Genomic DNA, 14,715 nt, shown 5'->3' on the forward strand with positions numbered 1-14,715 from the left:
GCACTGTGTGCTCATTTGCATGTCATTTCCCAGAATCCCTTGCTGCAGTGGAAGTGCTGTGTGCTGGGTGATAATGGTGAAAGGCGGGGTTGCAGACCTGCTAAGACATGCAAATGAGCATACAGTAATATTTCCATTTGCTATTTGCTTTGCTGTGGAGGGTTTTTGTCACTTTTTTTACCCACAATAACTTAACTAAGTATATATATATATATATATATATATATATATATATATATATATATATATATATATATATATATAAAAACGAAAAAAAGAAAGCGCCCGATCCTAGTGCAATATGTAAAAAATATACATTTAATATGACTATTTAAAGGAATCCAACAATTTAAAACTCACAAACAACATAGAATAATGAGCATGTTATGAGTAATACTCATGCACCAAACGCTGAAGTTCTGCTGCTCTGCTCACACGCCTCTCTGTGGTATACAGTCAGAAGCCCTCCGAGCCACCGTCCAGCAGGAACTCAGGGATCGTGTCGCCTCTCTCCGTGTCCTTCCACACGCATTGGGTGCCGGACCGGATGAACAAAGGCAGGAACCGCAAGAGGGAAGCTATCAGCGTTAGCATCTTTGAGTTGTAAATGCAAAGATATGGTGTAGCTTGCTCAAACTAGCAATTATATATCACACACACGCGCGTACTCACATATCTATATATATTCAGTAGCACCATCCAGATACATAGCACTTTACAATACATGTGATATAATATTATTATAGGAATAAGCGCTTCAGACATACAGTAACAATAGGAAAAAGAGTCCCTTCCCGAAGATCTTACAATCTAAGTTTAATGTTCATCGTGGCTCTTCCTGCCAATGTATTAGGCTGCGCCTATAGTGCCGGCGACATCAACGTCGCATCAAAACAAATGCATTGCCGCCACGACGTTAGGCGGCAAAATTTTGTGGCCAGCAAAAATTTACACCCCCCTGTAATTTAGCCGCGCTCTCAGACCTATCAGACCTAATGGGAAGGTACTTGCCTGTGTCGGCCGCCTCCTTTCTGCCGCCCTCCTGCTCTTTTGGAATCCCAGCATCAAATGACGCTGCGGACCCCCCCACCGTCGCGTCACACGGCATCTCGTTGCCATGGCATCGCGACGTCAAATGACGTTGCGTTTCCCTGGCAACACACCACCGTACGACGTCACGTTGGTTGACGTTGCGGCATCATTTGACGCTAGGATTCCAAAGGAGCAGGAGGGCGACACCAAGGAGGCGGCGGACACAGGCAAGTGCTTAGGGGCGGCAAATTTGGAAATCCACCGCTGCCCCGTAGGGTAACATAAATGGAATTTAAGTCCCCTCCTTCAAGGAACTTCGGTCCTTTTCTCTCCTATTCCTCCATCTCTTTTATTCGTTTTAAAAAAAAATTATTTTCATTATCATTTATTCTTTCTTTTCTTTATTTACAACAACAACAACAACAAGTACAACCAACATATTTAACAGTATTCACACAAAAAAAAGGGAAGCGTCACCCTGCACCCCTTCCACTGTCTATCTACGCCCTCCCTTGCTCCTCCCCCCACCACGCCACCCCTGCAGCCAGAAAGGGGGGAGAGGCCAGGAGGGAGGCAGCCCACACCCACAGGTAGGGGAGCCTAGTCCCTCCAGTCCTCGAGGGCTCATGGCTACTTGTTGACACAAATATACATGGTGTGGTGAGTTTGTGTGCTGAGCTTACAGGGGCTGTGTGTGTTTGCCGCTTAGGATGAGTTACATAACACCCGTATTATACTGGGATGTATCACACTCTATGTCCCTGTGAGTTATTTTATTCTGAGCGTTAACCTTTTGGCTAACAGTCTGGCTTTAATGCAATGAACCACACGCAATAATAATGGAGTGAGTCACTGCAACCGTTTCTTTTATTATATACACGCTTAATTGAGACAACCTATCAGATTGAAGTAACAGATCTTATGATAAAAAATTACAACAAAATATTACTGCATGATTTTAAGATTGTTAATTCCTATGCATTTTTTCCCAACCCTATTGAAGCCATCAACCTTTTATCTGGAATTATGATAAAGAACCAGATATCATTTAAAACAACCAAAAAAAAAAAGATTATTTCCAACAGGTGAAAAAAAAAGCACAGAAAAACAATATTTAAGAAATGGAAAGAAAATAACCGTAATTGTATTTTTTAAATATATTTGAAAGGAATGTAAGTGACTGCATAAAAGCAGGCTTCAGTTAACACCTTTTCACTTTTACATCAGTACATTGACAGTATAATAAAATTGCCTGGTTACTATAAAATACTCCTAAGAAACGTAATTTAATTAGATGCACTTATACTATGAGACAGAATATTAAGGACTTCATATTCCCAGACCTCACCTGTGTGTTCCTTTATATCAGATCTACAGTATAATACAGTACAGCTGCGTGGCTGAAATAACAACACAAAAAGTACATTTAAGAAATTAGATTCAATTAGATGGGACTTAATAGGAGAAAAGCAGTGGGTACGTTTGCTTCTCAAATACACAGCAAAGCTAAAACATAACTGAAGTATGTTGTAATAAAGTGTTTTTAAATTACTCCCAATTTTACATCCTTTGGGGATCTGTATTTGTTGCAGAAGGTATTTGCCTAACTTTCCTGATGAAGTTGAAGCCTAATGCATTAACTTCTTAATGTCAGGATAATGTGGGCATTTCTTATAAGAACAACATGGCAATGTGGAATATATGACATATGTTATAATTACAGCTGCGTTGGATGGGAAATTAAAATGAACGTTGAATGTTAAATTCTGTATGCAACAGTGACCTCTGTATAAAGTAAATCAATGGGAGGATTGTATATACAGTAAATCTTTTTATTTATTTATATATATATATAGCCAACTCCTATAGTTAACTCCATAAAAGAAACACTATATGCTGTAATTTCTGCACATAGGAAACGCTTTGTTCAATAAAATCTGTATAGCAAACCCCATCTTTTTTAAAATGTACTATTAGAAAGCTCTTCTTACCCTTTCCAAAGTTGTTTTTATTTTTTAAATCTGATATTCCGGGCAGGAAATATAGGCGTTTGAAATTTTACATTTCGGAAAGTTAAAATGGAGCTCTCCCAGAGCTCAGCGCAGTCTAAGGCCTTGTCCAGGGTGACGCTGAGCGGGCGGGCACGCTCATGCTGGCCGCGATGAAACACATTGCAGCAATGTGTGTGGCCAGCGTGAGCAAGCGCCAGAGCATGCTCGGCGCTTACCTGCTTGCCAAGCACGCAAATTTGAATCTGCCACTCGCTCGCGCGTCACGTGAGCAGCACTGTGACGTCTTGGCCGCGCCCCCTGACACGCCCCCCGCGCGCACCCAGCCGGCCACGAATCGCCCTGCCGAGCAGTACGCAGTGCACGAGCACCAGCGCGCCTTCTCCCTGCCTGCCCGCAGCCTTAGGGTTACCATGGTAAACTCAGAATCTAAAGATTAAGAAAATAAGGGTTCTCAACAGAATAACTCTTTTTTTCATGCTCGTGGCAAAGTGACTAACAGCGCTCCTTTAAGGGTGTACAATGGACTTAGAACTGTTACAAACATCCTCAGTTTCATCTGGAAAATAGGACCCTAACCACAATGTATTCCATGCGTCTTCTGTCAGGGAACGGGTTAAATAAAGTATCACACATACTGTAGGGTCCCTTTTAGATTAGAGGGCGAGTAAGTAACTCTGCACATGCCCTGTAACAGGGACTGGTTTCATCAGAGGCTGACTAAAAAGTTGATTGACAAGCACACGCCCTTCCCTCCTCTCTTCTTCATTTCCAAAGAAACTAAATGTCTGCTTTAAAGAGGCAATCCACGTGACGCGGGAGCTTTAAACTTTGTCGAGATACGGGCACCTCCTACAAACTGTATCTTGGGAAGCAGGGGTCCCCGAAGCTGAGATTAATGGGGTTCAGCTCGGGAGGCTCCCTGCTTCAACCCTATGCAAAAAAAAATTAAGAAGATTAAAAACGGCTTGGATTGCGCTTTTAAGTACGGTTACATTTGTTTAAGGAAAGAGAATGGCAATACGTTTTCAAAATGTTTCCTTGCAACCTAACAGGGATTGCACCTTTAATAATAATAACAGCATGTTCTTGTATAGCGCTGCTAGTTTTACGCAGCGCTTTACAGAGACATTTTGCAGATAGTCCCTGCCCCGTAAAGCTTACAATCTATGTTTTTGGTGCCCAAGGCACAGGGAGATAAAGTGACTTGCCCAAGGTCACAAGGAGCCGACACTGGGAATTGAACCAGTGCTTCAAACTCAGTGCCAGTCAGTGTCTTTACTCACTGAGCCGCTCCTTCTCACATTAAAAGATGTTTATGGATGGCACTTAACAGACAAGAACAAATAGGTTTCAATCTTTTATGAAATATTTATGTTTTCCTTGTATTTGCCACAATCTTAATCTAATCTTCACCCAATTATCTTTTATGTGTACTTCTTTTCAGGAAAACATTTTAATGCCACCACCCCCAGCCAAACAGCCAACATTGGGGGATAACAAAATATCTGATAACAATTTCAATAAACATTGTTACCTCCAAGTAACACAAATAAGTAACATTTCCTGAGAATAATTAGAACTTCATTTCTAAAGTCTTTTCATTCATATTTTTGTTACTGGCTGTATGGCTGTCCCTTTATCCGAGGGGTGGGCAACTCCAGTCCCCCAGGGCCAACAGGTAGGGTTGCCAGGTGTCCGGTACTGAACTGGACTGTCCTGTATTTGGCACCGTGTCCAGTAAAAAATAGAGGTAATACTGCACATGCATGTCACTGCTATTACCTGTCTGGATTTAGTGACCTGACTGGCTTGGGGGGGGGCACGGGATTTCCTCGAGCAGGGAGAGAGCCGGGCTGTAGCTGGGGGGCTGGGCAGCTTCCTCCATCCTAATTAGCCGCTGCCTGGTAATGCTGTCAACTAGGAGGCAGGGTCAGGAGCCTGGGGGTGGGGCAAAGGAGAGGAGGAAACAGCATGGAGCAGAGAGGGGTGTGTGTGTGTGTCTCGAGCGTGTCACATCTTTCACCATTGTGTCCAGTATTTTTGAAGAAGCAACCTGGCAACCCTACCAACAGGTCATGTTTTTAGGATATCCCTGCTTCCGCAGAGGTGGCTATTAGTGGCTCAGTGGAAGACATATATATATACAGTTACATATACACACTTTGCAGGAGGTAGATGGGACAGCAGTGGGACACAGGGTCCCCGAAGGCTTCAGGATGCACACAAGATCCTCTGTGAGAACACTCTTTGCAGATGGTTCACATAGTTACAGTGCTAGCTCATGCCTGCAGTGACCCCAGCTTCCCTGCAACGTAACATTCCGCAGTGCACAGCAGTACAGAGTACCAAGCATAAAGCTTCTTCTAGCACTCCTAGATGCAAAAAAAATAACATATACTGTATAGGCTTTAGGAGAAAGAGTGGCACAGGGAGTAACGACACTGAGGAACCTGGTTCAATTCCCGGTGTCAGCTCCTTGTGACCTTGGGCAAGTCACTTTATCTCCCTGTGCCTCAGGCACCAAACTCATAGATTGTAAGCTCCGCAGGGCAGGGATGGTGTGTGTAAAATTCCTATGTGCTGCGTATCGCGCGATATACTGTAATTGTGAGGCGCTTTGAGTCCCATTGGGAGAAAAGCGCTATATGAAATCAAGTTCTTATTACATGTAGTTACTTATATAACGTCTGTGTGCTAGTGACTTTGTACAGTGGTTAAAGAACATCAGGTGTTGGAAGTAAGGGGTTAGCAGCTATAAATGGTGGTGAGCACTATTAACCCCTTCACTTCCAGAGGGGTCAGCAGCAACACATTGCTCTCTACTTAGAGTTAATTTGGAAATAATGCTTCAGCGATTCCAATATTGCAGCAATCGCAACTTGAAGGAGCCCTGCAACAATAATTCTCTGAATTAGATTGTGAAAGAGCACGGCCTGTCCGGACAACAGGTCGTTAGCCAGGGCTGAGCAACTCCCATTCTCAAGGTACAATACATCCTTTAAACTTGACCTGTTGGTGGCCTTTGATGACTGGAGTTGGCCGCCCTTGGACTAAGCTATAGCAATCAAGTACTACTGCTTTCTTATTTCCACATCCACACAGTAAAGGATCCGGTTTAAAATGGGTCTCTCCCGCCCTCTTCTCATCGGACACTACCATATTATAATAAACCTATATATAGTGTCCAAAGACTTCTGCTTCCTTGCTTAACCCCTTTGCTGCCAGAAACTTTTTGCAAGTGGGGAGTCTCATATGGTTTAAAAGGATGGTGCTAAGTTCCACTGCTTTTTTTTTTTCTTCAATAGCACTTTGACCGCTTGCATGGAAAGGATGTCCCGCTGCATGGAATCCTTCCAGCTCCGAAAGCGTCTTTACTGGAGATGAGGTCGCAGCATTGACCTGATCCCCGGAGTTAACACGTTCCTTTGCACAGCAGCTCTGAAGGGTGCTATTCAGTGGAACTGGGGGCTGCCACCATCTGTACTATGGAACACTACCCGGGTCATGAATCCTGACTCCACAGCTGGCCGACCTATTTGACAGAGAGCTGTCTCAGCCATCGCTTGCGCCCTGCGACCCTTGGTAGCCGTCTGGGATGGGGTATGCTCCAGCATATTAATGAGTAGGGGTCTGGCTTTGGCCGCACATCCTACAGTTCTGGTTCAGGTTCAATGTCTGCTGCTTTTTGCGCTGTATCATTTTACATTTTGATTGACATCGCACGACAATGTACCAAAATAGATATTAGTATACAGTGTTATAATACAAACAGTGCACAAAATACACAAGCAGAAGGCTGGGGACGGAAAAACGCTGCATTTGAAGTGGGTGTCAGGATTCAATCCCACTGTCAACTTGTCCCTGTATCCTTGAGTAAGTCACTTTATCTCCCTGTGCTTTAGGCACCAAATTAGATTGTAAGCTCTCTGAGCATAGGACTCATTGCGCCTGCCAAATTAGATGTACAGCACTGCGTACACTGTCAGCTATACCAGGAAAATAGACATTCTAAGCATGTGATGGGAAAAGGAATCCCTGCCCGAGAGAGCTTACAATCACTTAGGAGCTTTAAACAGGACTGGGATATTGGCATCAACTTTAGAAGTAAGTCTCTTAGGAAGCAGGGGGTAATACTTCATTATTTTTAAGGTATATGAGCTAGATCCTCAGAAAATCACTATTTTTTTAACCTTCTGTTATCTCAATTTAACATATCCATATCCGTAACTCATATCCCCAAAGGTGCTTAGCACAATGATGTCCTGGAATTTTCCTTAAAAATATAGAATACTTACATTTTAACGGACCTTAGGCTTACTCATGTGCAAATCATATGGTAATGAGCAGTTGACCTAACAACTGAGATCCTCAGACCCCCGTTCACGTTGGCACATGGGAATAACGCTATGATATTCAGGACCTTCCAAAAGCTGCCGTTACTCACATCCAGATCCGGATTATCACAGAGTTATTTCTGGGAATAGCCTAAAAGCAACATAAAGAGGACAGGACTTAACCCTTTCATTACAAAAAGTTACACGCGTCATACAAATATATATATGAGGGATCATACGTATGTCTGAAACACATAATAAATTATATTATGGTTTTTAGTGATTAAAGTAATATATTTGTGAGAATGACTGTAGAAGGTGTGGGTGTATAATAATGTATATCCATACATACCTCAACAATATTAATTGATATGGTTGAGGGATGTATGGATATACATTAATATGTACACTCATACTTTATAGAACACACCCTCCTAAAACTAAAAGGAACCTGCACTCCAGAGGTCTTCATACAAAAAAAAGAGATTTTAATCCACATAGATAAACGTTTCGGTCAAACACACTGACCTTATTTTTAGGAGGATGTGTCCTATATCAGAGGTCCCCAACTCCAGTCCTCAAGGACCACTAATAGTGCAGGATTTACGGATACCCCTGCTAGAGCACAGGTGGTTCAGTCAACATGATTGGGCCACCTGTGCTAATGAGTGGCTATCCTTAAATCCTGCACGGTTAGCGGTCCTTGAGGACTGGAGTTGGGGACCTCTTTATATTGTAGGTCTCCTCAGCGGGGGATGTTCGCTGTGCACCTGAGACAGTTGCATAAATCCAGTAAGTGCACCTATTTCTTTCTCCCACTCATACTTTATACAGCCATTATTACATTATATTCAGTACCATATAATTAAGTGAAAAATGTAATAAGTGTAAAAATGATCCATTTCTCAATATTATACCAAGATTTGAATAAGCTTTAGGTAACGCACACGAAAATCTCTGTAAATAGCGCTGCCTTAATAACGCGCCTTAATGTTTGACCAATGCACATACGCCGAGTATTGGAAAACGCAGGTAACGGAGCAAGGGTGGTTTTGCTAACAGTCTTTATTTATGCATATGTTTAGGATCCCCGTTAAATGAAGGAAAAATAACGTCCGTAACATAATTAGGTAAGGGAACGTTATTTGCCCTTGTTTAGTGACCTTCTGAGGATCTAAACCCATGGTTCTTTCAAGTTAATGGCAGCGATTTAAATGTTTCCCTTCATTCTACTACTGAAAAGAGCACACTATTAATTTATAAGGCTTTCCCAGCACATAAATGAATGCAAACCTTTATTACGGTAAAGAATGGTAGTAATAATACAAGCCTTGCGTGCATTATATCTGAATAAGCAATTTGTACACATTTTCCCATCCCGATGACACACCGGTGCGTGCTCCCCACGACGAGGTGACTTTGTATGCTAATGTCTTACGATCGCCAGTTGTTTGCCTTTTATGAAGCATTTTTAGGGTCTTCTATTACACGTAGTTCCCTGTATTACACCTGCACTTTGTACAGGTGTAAATCAGCGATATTAATTAGCTGCGTGTAAAAGTCAGGGAGCTGATATCATTTAGATAATGAAATAGCATTCTAGTAATTTTATTCATATACACTGCAGCTCTGGCTGTATATACTGTGCGATAAAAAAATATAACTGCCTGGGTAAAATGACCCCAAAAAAAAGGTTTTACGGGTTCTGGCAAAAACATGACAACGGCTTGTTAATTCCCACTCATACTTAGTGAGTGTCTCTGACTTGCTGTCAATCTCACTCATACTGTATAGGTGCTCTCTGGAATGTCCACCCGGGGAAGGACAGAGGAGGCTGCAGTTACATTCTGATGATGATACAGTAGTTGCCTCTCGGGTAGAGATTGGAGAATCTGCCTAAATCTGTTTCCCGGATTGTCTCGCATTTTGAACCCCAAATCCGTTTCGCGGTGTAAAATCCGCGGACGGATTTGGTCGGGTTTTAATCCGCCCGGGATCATCAAAATCCGCCATTGGATACAACCCGTGGACAGATTTGTAGAATGCAATCCGCGGAATCAGCAATCCGATTCTTAAGAATACGCCAACGGATTGCTGAATCCGCGGAGTGTATTGGTAATAATAATAATAATAATAATACCGGTAATAAGAAGAAGATCCGCCAAACACAAATCGCCTTTTTTGAGATTGATCCACTGAAATCCGCGGGCCAGAGGAACCGGACGATCCGCTGCAGATCCAAGATCGCCCCCAAATATTCGCCCACCTCTACTCTGGGGGAACTTAAAATGGCCTCTGCCATTCACAGTCATTGAGAACGGAGGTTGCAAAGGTAACCGCGGATGCCAGTGAAATCGCAAACTCAGCGAAGTAAATTGTTTTTGAAAAAATGAAAAGCAATAAATGGCTCGTTACAACATGAACAGCGAACCCTGTGTGTTATTAATTCATTCTTTTTTTTTTCAAGCTTCACCTTCTTTCCGCCATCTTGCTCTATCCCAGGCAGCAGGGATTTCCAGAGGGACTTCTGAATCTGGAACTGTATATATTTGTACGGGCCAATCCACGTAACATTGGAATTAAATGTTTGGAGCTGAATATGAGGAAACATTTTTCAGCGGGGATGCAAACAGATGCAAGGTGTCTACCTATTCACGTTTAATTATTAGCTTCTGAGAGAATGTATTTCTGCACATTATTGTATACCTCGCCATTATGCGGTTGTTAATTGATTCGCCATTGCTCGATTTTATGATGTTAATATACCTGCAATTATGGGTAAGCGGGGAATGTGGAAGGCGGGGGGGAGGGGGGTTAATGAATTGTTAATTAAATTAATTAAGAGATGTGACTCCCCTGAGCAGGAGGCTGTTTATGCTGTTGAGGGTAGGAGTCTTGTGTTCTGGATACTGTATCACTCTGTAACCCGACTGTAATGTTAACCACTTCTCTGCCATGAAGCCCCGTGCCTACTTAGGGTCCTTAAAGAGCCTACACCGCTTATGATTGCTATCACCCTTTAAAATGAGCCAAAATGGCACTGAATGTCATATGGGTCATCGCAGTGACAATCCCTGATCACTCTACGGTACCCACATAGTTAAAGGTTAATTCGCAGTGATGTCCAAAGTGTACTATGTAAACATGGTGAGCCGGGACTTCGGAGGCGTTTGATTTCCTCTGGCTGCTCCCTTTTGTCTGATGTCACTGTGTGTTCAGTAAGAGTTTGCACAGGCAAAGCTCCCTATCTCCCTTTTATCATTATTGGCTCTCTGATAAGGACAGGGTGGGCTAAGAGTAAATAAAACACTTGATTAACAAACCCACCCCCATTATGAGGCCCATAAGAAATGCATTTAGTAATGAATTATAAAGAAAAGGAGACACATATTGACTGTTAGCACGTTTATATTTGTTTAAGGAAGCCAATCACATTGTTAAATCCTTTACAAAGGTTGTTGTTTTATGCCCTGCTACATGCTATTATACATAAAAGTAACCTCAAACACCCATGAACTGTAACACCTGCTGCTCAGACAAACCTGTTTGGGCTCCTTATCTGGGTGTGAGTACACATATCGATAGTAGGTGCCTCTTCTGTATTCAGCCCAGTTTCCGAGTAAACATAATTAAGCGCTGACTTAATCGGGGATAATTATCAAGGGATTATATACCGAAGAGCTTAGCGTGGATCAAACTCGATAACACTTTATTTCTTTTATCTGCCACTTGTTTACGATTTGATGTTATATATACAAGCGGAGAGGTATGGAAGACTCATTGTACTCCATTTTAACCCTGTGGATGCCAAACGATTTCATCTGGGTCTCCTTTTGCAATAGTTTGGTTTTTGGGAACTCCCATTTTGTATCATGGGAGCACAAGCAAAATCATAAAAGGTTTGGGAATCCCAAAACCTCCACTGGTATGATTTAATATTTGACTTAGTGGAATATTTATTGGGTTGCTATTCTCTCTGTCTATTTGGCGTTTCGAAAAAAAAAAATATTACTGTGCACATTTTTTCGTTGATATACAACCAATTCACATTGGGGTAGAACCACAGAGCTCCGTTAATGACTTAACGAGATGTTAACTTCAGTTAACGGGGGTCTTTAAAGCTCAGTAACGATACATTGTGCTGATTTCAGCTGTAACGACCATAACGGACGTTAGTGCTAATAATATGCCAAAGAGGTGTTCCCTCTAACACCGCATATTCTCAGAGCTCCGGTATAGTTACCGCAGGGATTAACGTAAGGTCAGAGCTAAAGGTGGCGTTACTCACATCCAGACCCGGAAATAGGTATTTTACAGGGTCTGGCTGAGTGTAACACCGCAGTTAGGTTTGATTGAACTATTGTATTGTTATTTACAGGGATCACTTCCTCTGTTGTCCTCTCTCTTTATACTTTAATTGAACACCTATTCTGGGTGTGGATGAGAGTAACGTCACCTTTTGGGTAAGACAGGTTTAACGCCAGGTTATTTGAAGATAACACAAGGCAGGGCTAAGGCTGCGGCCCCGCTGCCTGCGCTGCACGCGCATCTGCGAGGCAGACAGCGCGTGCAGCCGAGTTCCCTGGTCTGCATAGAGCTGCAGGGGGAAAGACAGGGGGGGGGGCATGACGGGGGTGCGGCCGTGATATCATCCGGCAGGTTCGCCCTCATTGGCTGAACCGCCGGTGGGCATGGCCTAGCACTCCATTGCGACTCCTGCTCTCAATTTTCTTGGGAGCAGGAGTTTCTCTCAGCGCAGCACTGCAGCGGGGACCCGGCCTAACTTCACATGGCGTTAAGCATATGCTAATGAGATCGCTAGCAGCCGTGTTTTTGCATATATTTAGCATTGAGGATACCCATTAAACCCCAGGGAAACTAACGAACAGCACATATTGAGGTAACATCACGTTCGTAGCCCAGAGTTATCAGACTTTTGAGGATCTACCCCTACGAATTATACATGCGTGATAGTGATGTGTGCCTGACCTAACTTACATGTGTGTGTTTGACAATGATAAATAGGATTTGCGGTACTTATTTCCTCCCATAACACCAAAACTTTGCACCCGCATAACATACTTTGGTACAACAGGGTAACAAATTAAGTAATAATCATTACACTTTGGCAGCAAAGTTGTATAACCCCTGTGAAACCGGCAGGGTTACTAATGCATTGCAAATGAATGTCTAGCAAGCCCCTGCGACACCAATGGGGTTAACATTACCCCCCCTCAACAATAAACGTTTTCTGTATTCCCCAGCGGATACCTCGCCTGCTATTCTGAGTCTCATTAGTACATCTCCTGAGCTCTCTCTAACCCTCCAGGGTGGAATACTACGTTTTAACCCTGCGCTACCAGATTGGCGGGAACACATTGCAGCGCCTGGCAGGCATGATGTCCAGTGGAGCTCACAAGGGCCCGCATACTGGGGGCGATCCCAGCCAGATGAACGCAATCCGAACAGACTTCCTGCGCCCGTTCCCGATGCCACGTACTAGTGATCTCGCGCGCACGATGCTGCAACGGTCCGTGCCCTGAAAGGGTTAACACAAAGCCACCCCACTTCGAATCCTATGCGTTTCCGTCCCGTCTGAAAACCCTAAAGATGGCTGGATTCCGCGCGCTAAGATTATAAATCCCCTTTTTCTTTCCCCCCTTTCTCTTTTCACCTGGCTGACAATTGCAGGATAAAATAACACTTTCAAAAGAACCTTCAGCTGTCTTATTTCTTTTTCTTTTTTTTTTTGTAATGTCAACAAACAAATAAACATGTCAGGAAAACCAAAAAATTAATCAGTCTTCAGCAGAGAAGAGTGCAGCACAAGTGCTGACAAAGGGTCGTGTTCAGGAGGAATAACTCTCTTGACTGATTTTGAAGTTGTGCTTTGAAGTTGCTGCTGATTGCACCTTTATATACTGTTCCCATATCTCATGTCTGCAATGGGGTATGCAGATCATAAAGCCTCCACTCCTAGGGGTACCTCTCCAGTCCTCAAGGGCCACCAACAGGTCAGGATTTCAGGATATCCCAGCTTCACCGCAGATGGCTCCCTGCGTGTGAGGGGGGGGGGGGGGGGGATAAGCGTGTGTGACATGGGGAGAGAAATAGAAGGCAGGGAAGTGAGAGAGAATGGGGGAGTGAAGGAGAGAGAGGGGGGACAGTGAATTTAATGCTGACGTGACACCCAGCCGCTATGTTTTATATGCGTATTTTAAAAATGTATGTCCCGAATGAAATCTATGTAATCTAATCAGGCCTCTCATGAAATAAGTTAGAGACCCCCGCTCTACCGCCTCTGCTGGGAGCCTGTTCCACGGCTCCACCATCCTTTCCACGACAAAGCACTACCTCACATTTCCCTTGAGCCTCCTATCTTATTTTATTAACCAGAGGTTGGTAGCAGAGTCCCTTAATATATACTGTCGTATTAACCCTTTGCGACCACAAGGGCCCGTGACGCATCGCTGTTCAACGGCCCCGCGGCAGCAGATAATTGCCGTAAAAACGGTAGGTGAAAAGGAAACGCAATATCCGAGCAGCGTCCCCCGTGCTAAAAACAGGCGCCGAGCAAATCATTGAGGGAAAAGGCGATTGTTCCCACAGACGCTGTAATGAGAAGCGAAAATTCAAATCGCCCCCCCATCAATAAAACATATGTTCCTATAGCAGCTTCCCTTACAATGGTTAAATCTGAGAAACTGCTGGCGAGCAGAAATCCCCTCGCAGGGAGGGAGGGACGGACGTGATAGACAAAGCTCCACGCATGAGAGTACTGGTGGAGGAGCGCAATCCTTCTGTGTAGTTGAATTATAAGTGGTTGTAACTCCTCAACTGCCACAAGGTCCCCGTCTTTAACCTAAATAGCAGTGACATGTCTAAGGGGTCACGTCTGATGCCTTTTTGTAAATATGACCCCTATAAGTCATTTTTTAAGTCAGTTTGGAGACACGATAAGCTGAGATTTAGGAGGGGTTTGCTTTTCTCTGGCTGTTCCCTTTTGTCTGATTTTGCCGTGCGTTTATCAGGAGTTTGCACAGGCAGAGCCCCCCCTTACTCCTCTCTCCTTTGCGGTTGATAAGGGCAGGGCGGTATTGGGGTAGAGCAAGGGTGCGTAAACTTTTGGTGCTGCAACCCCCTGCCTGCTCTCCCCCAGTGCTCGCATCCCCCTTACCTTTGTGTCTGCATCATATGACCCTGCAGCGCCATTTGACGCTGGCCGAACCAAGGTAAGTGAGTTACAGAGGCCTCGCGCGGTCGCCCGACCTTTCTTTTAAATGCTTGGGGAAGAGCGCGGGGCCTCTGTAACCGCCATGCCCCCACACCCCAATAAA

The 14,715-nt window shown here is 43.8% G+C and overlaps 2 long non-coding RNA genes across 3 annotated transcripts; one reads left to right on the forward strand and one right to left on the reverse strand.

The window, feature by feature from the left end:
• Positions 1 to 335: 335 nt before the first annotated feature.
• On the reverse strand, positions 336 to 9,945 carry LOC142496487 (uncharacterized). 2 transcript variants are annotated; one of them, XR_012802011.1, is made up of 5 exons: positions 9,852 to 9,945; positions 7,340 to 7,529; positions 4,827 to 4,982; positions 2,381 to 2,432; positions 336 to 519 (listed from the first exon to the last, which is right to left on the reverse strand). It is a non-coding gene; the product is annotated as an uncharacterized LOC142496487 (long non-coding RNA). The 2 variants fall into 2 exon arrangements; XR_012802012.1 differs by lacking the exon at positions 336 to 519 and adding an exon at positions 522 to 578.
• Positions 9,946 to 12,107: 2,162 nt separating this feature from the next.
• LOC142496488 (uncharacterized) lies at positions 12,108 to 13,093 on the forward strand. The gene is made up of 2 exons (XR_012802013.1): positions 12,108 to 12,278; positions 12,643 to 13,093. It is a non-coding gene; the product is annotated as an uncharacterized LOC142496488 (long non-coding RNA).
• Positions 13,094 to 14,715: the final 1,622 nt, after the last annotated feature.

The sequence above is a fragment of the Ascaphus truei genome, chromosome 6 (assembly GCF_040206685.1).
Source record: "Ascaphus truei isolate aAscTru1 chromosome 6, aAscTru1.hap1, whole genome shotgun sequence".
Taxonomy (NCBI): Eukaryota; Metazoa; Chordata; class Amphibia; order Anura; family Ascaphidae; genus Ascaphus; species Ascaphus truei.